Source organism: Sardina pilchardus, chromosome 17, assembly GCF_963854185.1.
Source record: "Sardina pilchardus chromosome 17, fSarPil1.1, whole genome shotgun sequence".
NCBI classification, from domain to species: domain Eukaryota; kingdom Metazoa; phylum Chordata; class Actinopteri; order Clupeiformes; family Clupeidae; genus Sardina; species Sardina pilchardus.
The window spans coordinates 21,341,704-21,349,398 of NC_085010.1; the positions used below are offsets into that span (position 1 = coordinate 21,341,704).

Genomic DNA, 7,695 nt, shown 5'->3' on the forward strand with positions numbered 1-7,695 from the left:
TGGAGAGGAGACTATGGATGCTGTGTTTTCTAGTATTTTTTTTTACATTTTCTGTGTTTTTGTTTAATATGATAATCGCATTATGAAATGAGCCCTGCCTTGTTGTTCTGGGGCTTGTTTCCCAAAACCATAGTTGCTAACTAAGTTAGCAACTTAGTTGGTTGGCAATAGGAAACTGCATTGCTGAACCAACTAAGTTGCTAACAGGTTAGCAGCTATGGTTTTGGGAAACGCACTCTGGTAAGTTGAGTGGCCCTCCTTAGGTGAGCCGCATCTTTTCTGGGACAGTGCTCTTTGTCATGGCCAAGTACTCGTGCACCATATGTTTCCTGACCTACATTTTAAAAATGTTTTCTATTCATTTGTTTCCTCTTGGGCAAGAAAATGCAGTCTTTTCTTTGTGCTTCGCGGGTACACACGCCTGTTTGTTATCAAGGCCTTCATTTCCAAAAATAGTTTTATTTTATTTTATTTTCTTCCTTTTGTAGCAGTTTTTTGTTTGTTTTTACTCACGGCCTCTTGGTGTGCCGGGATCTGTTCTGGTGTCTTTCTGACGTGATCTGCCGTGCATTAAATGCATTACCGTGGTCCCTGCTGTAAGTTTACAGTCGTGCATAATTTACGACCGTAAACTTACACCGGGGACACCGTTGTAATTGTGCAATACTTGCTGTTGTTTCAGCACAACCAGCTATTTTATCAATGTGAAAAAAAATCCTAAATGGAAAATTCTGTTAACTGTAGACCTGTTTACAGTCTTTAAGCTACTGACTTTTCTATGCCTTTATGAACCAAACGTATGGTGCCCCTTTTTCCACATCTTGGCTTACAATAGAAATGGATGCTCTTTAGAATCTACAGTAAATCAGGGTTTGCCTTGCAATACGTAGTCCAGCCATTGGACTGAACATTTGACAGCACTTCCAATGAGATGTAGTATCCTTGAGCCATGTAGAATCAATACTATGTAGAATTTTTTTATCGTTATTGATGCATGCAACATCTTATGCAAAGTGTGATACATATCTGAGATGTCCAGCCTTTGTTCAATCAATCAGTCTGAGTCTCCACGGTTTGGACCAGCCTTTCCTAAATGCCTTGGTACTGCCTCTGGTGCTTTTTGCTACAGTCAATCAGAATTCCACATCTATTTGGGCCAATGGAGTAGTTCAAGAAGCACTCAGGGTAAAAATCTTTGTTTATTGATCAACTATATGGCACTGGTTGTATGTCTTGCATGATGCACATAATTTATACCTGTCTTGCAATAAATCTGTTGCATTGGTATGTTGGTGTTGGGCTGGTATTTGTATGGATTGGATTACTTGGTCCAATATGAAGTGTTATGAGCAAGCAGACTGTGAGAGTAAATTTAGTGTGTAGAGATGAGTGTGTGACGAGTGTGTGGTGAGGATGAGGATGGTAGGACGAAGACCACCTCCACATGTCTTCTGCTGTGTCTTTTTATATTTGTTTTATCTGCGAGCCAGCAATCCCGCCTGGCTGATGTATGTGTTTGTGTGTATGTGCGTGTGTGCGTGTGTTATGTAAAAATACTTCAGTGGGAGGTTTCCTTGATGCCATGGGTGATTGACAGCTCTAAAAAAACAGTTGCCACCGACTGGATTATGCACACTCGTCACCGGAGAATATGTTTTATCTGTGTGTCAATTGGCTCCCATGTTTTTGTAAATATGTGTGTATGCCCTTCTATCTCAGCAAATATGTCTGTGTGTATGTGTGTGTGTTTTTTAGTGTGTGTGTGTATGTACAGTATGTGTGTTTTTTAGTGTGCGTGTGTGTGTGTGTGTTTTACTGTGTGTGTGTGTGTGTGTGTGTGTGTGTGTGTGTGTGTGTGTGTGTGTGTGTGTGTGTGTGTGTGTGTGTGTGTGTGTGTGTGTGTGTGTGTGTGTGTGTGTGTGTGTGCGTGTGTGTGTGTGTGTTTTACTGTGTGTGTGTGTGTGTGTGTGTGTGTGTGTGTGTGTGTTTTCTTGAAGGGCTGGCACTGCTGACACAGCGGCCGTCACGCTCCGTCTGCTTCTGACACCTCCCTCGGACAGCGTGCAGATCTGAGCGGACAGGATGATGCCCCCCCATGTGCACACACACACACTCACTCACTCACACACACACACTCCCCACCCCACATCACTGGCTGCTTCTCCAAATGTCAGGCAGACATGCCGCAGGGGTAAACTGGCACACCAGATCAGTCCGGTCTGCATGTGTACGAGAACACACACACACACACACACACACACACACACTCACTATCATACAATATCAGACCCAATCAATCGGTGCCAGGACACCCAAATGCTGATGCTTTTCCAGTTCAATTAACATAACCCAGCATGGTCCCTGTAGAATGCTAATTCAGTTCATTTCATAATAGCGGAACTATTTTCTATTTAGCTCCGTAATACATATTTGACCACTCGTTAGCGGTTCATCTCCAAATTGTTCCTCTGCCATCAAATCAAATAGATTATTTTATTCTGTGTGAGTGACCCATAGCAGCACTGTAAGATACAATGTAAGATTGTGCTGGTGATGTTGAAGTGTTCGGGACTGTCCAGCTTGAATGTCTTCTGTCCAGTCAGTGATATGCACTCATATATTAACCCACACACACACACACACACTAGGAGTCTCACACAACACATTCACATTTATATCCAACGGGCCACAGAAAGGGCGTTTCCCATCAGTCTCTTGCTGTGGGGTCGGAGTATGCAAGAGCTGCCACTCGTCCTTTTTAAAAGGGCAAGTTGACAGACGCTGGGGACGTGACCAAAGACACAGCACCGCCAGGGGCGTGTGTGTGTGTGTGTGTGTGTGTGTGTGTGTGTGTGTGTGTGTGTGTGTGTGTGTGTGTGTGTGTGTGTGTGTGTGTGTGTGTGTGTGTGTGTGTGTGTGTGTGTGTGTGTGTGTGTGTGTGTGTGTGGGTGTGGGTGTGGGGGTGGGTGGGTGGGTGGTTGAGGGAAAGAGAAGAGGGCTTGTTAGTCAGTGGAGTCCTCCGTTGACCAGATAGGAAGGACCCCTGGTGCTCTGCCACATTGCATTTGCTGCTGCAGAACATGAGAACACAAGAGAAGTACTAGACCGCTATCAGCCAATGAGAACCAAGGGAAGGTAGATTAACCAGCTAAATAAGCTACTCTGTCCACTCCATTACGCCTCATTTATCTGACACGGTCATCCAGAGTGACTTCTCGTGAACAAACAGGGACAGTCCTCCTGGACACGGGTTAAGTGTCTTGTCCAGGGGCACAGCAGAGGCAGCCTATACTTAAAGGGACACTTCATCGATTAGCATTAAGCTTTGTATCTTTCGAAAACCAGTCATGTTTTTGAATGGTCGTGCATCATTCCCTCAGTTTGCCTTGAGATGGGAGAAATACGGATTTCAATGTTGGACTTCCTGCTTTCAATGATGTAAAAATCATCATTTTACTTCATTGAAAGCAGGAAGTCCTATTCATGAGTTTCATTGAAATCCGTATTTCTCCCATCTCAAGGCAAACTGAGGGAATGATGCACGACCATTCAAAAACATGACTGGTTTCGAAAGATACAAAGCTTAATGCTAATCGGTGAAGTGTCCCTTTAAGGGTGTTCCAACCTCCTGACCCTCAGGCCTGATGAAGATCTGTTGATCGAAACGTTGCCTTTTTAACTAATAAAGAACTTTTTTTGAGCCATTACAGTGTGCAGAGTAGACCATCAATAAAAAGGACAGAAAAGTCCGCACACTTAAGCTCCAATATATTCTTTTTTCATTTTATTCACCACATGTGACGTTTCGAGACACACTGCCCTTCCTCAGACAGTGTGCAGACCATCACCTTTACTCTTTGACATGATTTTTGTCTGGCACATGGCACCTGTTAAAACATTTTTTTGGATGTGCACACCCGTCTCTCCAAATGGGTGTTCCAATCTCACCACATGACCTTTACAGTAAGTGTGTCCCTGGAACTCTTGCAAAATGTGAAGTGTGGTCACTCACAGCCTCAGGAGCTACATGGGATGGCAATCACTCCCAAATGTTTTGATTCTCTCGCTGTGATTAGTGTGGGTGAACACTACTGGAGAGGAGACTATGGATGCTGTGTTTTCTAGTATTTTTTTTACATTGTCTGTGTTTTTGTTTAATATGATAATCGCATTATGAAATGTTGACCAGGAAGATTGACCTGTGATTGGCCCCTCTAGATGGACGTTATCGCAAGATAACGGTCACAGGACGTCATGTCAGCATCCACTTCCTTATCTGGAGCTGCACCCACAGGTCACTTCCTTATCTAGAAATGCTTGTTGTTGTTGTGCTGCCTGGTCCAAGAGGTGGCAAAGAGGCTAGTGAGAGGAAGGATGGAAAGATTTCAGAGGCTCAAGGCAGTCATGGCAAGCTCTTCAGCCCAATGGAATAATGTTAACTTGACGTTAATGTACTGTAGGCCTCAACCGACTAGTAAGCTGAAAAAAAGGGCTAAGAATAACACAAAAAACTATCGAAAATAAGGTACAGTAAATAAATTCTACAGTACAGCATGTTCTGAAGCAAACACACATGCATAAGCGTCTAAGTGAATCACATCCAGTCTATATACAAAAATGATTGGTATGTACATATGAAACTCAAAAATCTTGCCATTTGATCAGAATATAGCCTGAACACCCAGACCTTCACAATTGTTCAATTGGGAGTGGGTCTGAAAAAGGTTAATTGACTTCAGACTTTCCGCAAGGGCGTAACTAGCACTGAAATTAAACTTAAATTGGTACATTAAACTCTTGCCAAATGGTTTCAAAAGTGTAACAACCTTGTAAATAAAGGCAGGTTTTCTAAAGCAGTTGTTTACTCAATTTCAAAGAAATACTACGTCTATGCCGGATTAGCAACAGGACATTGGAAATGGGCTTCAATGGCCTTGTGCCCAGACGGATCTGCAGAGCAAATCCCAAATTTGCCAAAAGTTCGTATTGGTATTCGTGCGGCTAAACAGAACATCAGGCACCGTGACGGTAATGTAAGGGAACAGAAACAGAAAGTCTCCTACTTCAGTGATCAGGTAAAGCTTACTATACACAGACAGGAATCAGCAACCAATCAGGCTCCCACTCCACATTTCTCTGGCATCGATTGGTTTATTTATAAGCACTGTTGCTTGGAGCCATGCTAACCTTGCTCAGAATCAAAGCAGATCTACTGTACCTGTGTGTGAGGTACTGAAAAGAGCTCAAGTTGAATTCACTGTGGACACAGTCACTACTGTGGAATAATAAAGTTCTATCTTCCATTTTTGTCAAAATTGTGTTATTGACATATTACTATTCTGTGACAAGTTCATAAGTGCAGTTTGAAGCCTGTAATGAGAGAGGAACGTTTATAATGGTGTGTAAAATGACACTATAATAACCCTGGATGATTCTTGATTGTCAGTGCAATCGGTGAGGTTTCTCTCTACTGATGCATCCTTTACTTAGAATCCATTCAGTACACATTACTAATTGTGTCAGTCATTTGAACTTTCTCACATAGTGGATGTTATTTCTCAAGGATGCAAGGAAGGCCAGTGCATTCTGTGTTACTTCAGCTTCCAAAGTATAGTATAGGACTATATTCATCTCTTTCTCATTCATTCATTCTTTCATTCTTCTCATTCATCTTTTATCTATCCTCCCTTCCTTCCTTCCTCAGTTCTCCGGCTTGTTCCCACTAATCTATAAAGAACACTGGATAGACTGTCCCATTGTTGCCACTCCATCATTTTTTTTATAGATCAGTGGGAACGAGCCGGAGGACCGAGGAAGGAAGGAAGGAAGGAAGGATAGATAAAAAGACTAATGAGAAGAGCCCATTGTTTGCATCGATTCATCATCATGAGGAAATGACAACAAAAACTTTTTTAGAGGGTAGATGTACTGTAGCCTACAGAGAAAAACCCAAGTGTCCCAGAGTCTTAAATGCCAGCAAGTCGAGTCCCCAGCAGGGCAGCTTGAACTAGGGGTGCGTTCAACAACCTGCAGGGCAGCTTGAACTAGGGGTGCGTTCAACAACCTGCAGGGCCGCTTGAACTAGGAGTGCGTTCAACAAACTGCAGGGCAGCTTGAACTAGGGGTGCGTTCAACAACCTGCAGGGCCGCTTGAACTAGGAGTGCGTTCAACAAACTGCAGGGCAGCTTGAATTAGGGGTGCGTTCAACAAACTGCAGGGCAGCTTGAACTAGGGGTGCGTTCAACAACCTGCAGGGCCGCTTGAACTAGGGGTGCGTTCAACAAACTGCAGGGCAGCTTGAACTAGGGGTGCGTTTAACAACCTGCAGGGCCGCTTGAACTAGGAGTGCGTTCAACAAACTGCAGGGCAGCTTGAACTAGGGGTGCGTTTAACAACCTGCAGGGCCGCTTGAACTAGGGGTGCGTTCAACAACCTGCAGGGCCGCTTGAACTAGGGGTGCGTTCAACAACCTGCAGGGCAGCTTGAACTACAGTAGGGGTGCGTTCAACAACCTGCAGGGCAGCTTGAACTACAGTAGGGGTGCGTTCAACAACCTGCAGGGCCGCTTGAACTAGGGGTGCGTTCAACAACCTGCAGGGCAGCTTGAACTACAGTAGGGGTGCGTTCAACAACCTGCAGGGCCGCTTGAACTAGGGGTGCGTTCAACAAACTGCAGGGCAGCTTGAACTAGGGGTGCGTTCAACAACCTGCAGGGCCGCTTGAACTAGGGGTGCGTTCAACAATCAGGTGTCCAGTGCTGAGGAGAAGCACTTGAGCTGTGAACAGCGAGGCACTTTTTGCAATAGACTCCACTGAGGCATGTCTTGTTGGCATATCACAGTAAGTGAGCGTGCTTCTATTGAAGTCATGATGGTGGAAATGCTTCGCCTACTCCAACTCTTGATATAGAGGAAGTATCTTCTAATGAATAGCATCAGGTGGCTTTGCCTCGAAAGGGCTCAATACCCCCCAATTTATAGCAATATATTGTCAAACGTCCCGGTTCAGGATGATCAAGGACATCAATGGAGTAAAAGACTAGAGGAAGGCACAGGGTAAAGGATGAGAGGATATGAGGGAAGAAGACAGGAGCAGAGAGAAGAGAGAAGAAAAGAGAAGAACAGGGGAGAAGAGAAGGGAGGAGAAGAAGAAAGTACAGTAGAGAAAAGAAGAGAATGGAGGAGTTCCCGATGTCCTCGTTATGCCCAGGCACTGAGTATTAATCACTGTCTGGAGTTTAGCCTTAATTAGGGAGATCTTTGTGTGTGTGTGTGCGCGTGTCGGTTTGAAAGACAAAGAGACTTCTTCCACACGTGGCCTTCTTCTTACAGTATAGTAGCAGTCATCAGCAGTCATCAGTCGCTAGGAGACTTCAGTCACACATTAGAAACGTTCCATGTCGACACGTCTGATTAATGTCATCTACAGATGATAAAAGAGAACAAGGAGGATGTTTTAAAAGAAAAAACATTCTCTCTCTCTCTCTCCCTCTCTCTCTCTCTCTCTCTCCCTCTCTCTCCCCTCTCTCTCTCTCTCTCTCTCTCTCTCTCTCTCTCTCTCTCTCTCTCTCTCTCTCGTCTAGTCTCTCTCAGTGCTCCCGGTCGTCGTGGCGTCTCTTTTAGCCCATTAGTTGCTCCCCATGATGGATTCAGGCATGAGGTAATGAGGCAGCCACATATTTAAACCGCCGTCAT

The 7,695-nt window shown here is 44.4% G+C and overlaps 1 protein-coding gene across 1 annotated transcript in view; it reads left to right on the plus strand.

Moving 5' to 3' along the window:
- The window catches only part of apaf1 (apoptotic peptidase activating factor 1), a 51,566-nt gene extending 50,279 nt beyond the window's left edge, over window positions 1-1,287 (plus strand). Inside the window, exon 27 of the mRNA XM_062518152.1 lies at window positions 1-1,287. This exon is cut by the window's left edge and continues 423 nt beyond it. The gene's annotated coding sequence lies outside the window, so the exon portion shown is untranslated.
- The last annotated feature ends 6,408 nt before the right edge of the window (window positions 1,288-7,695 follow it).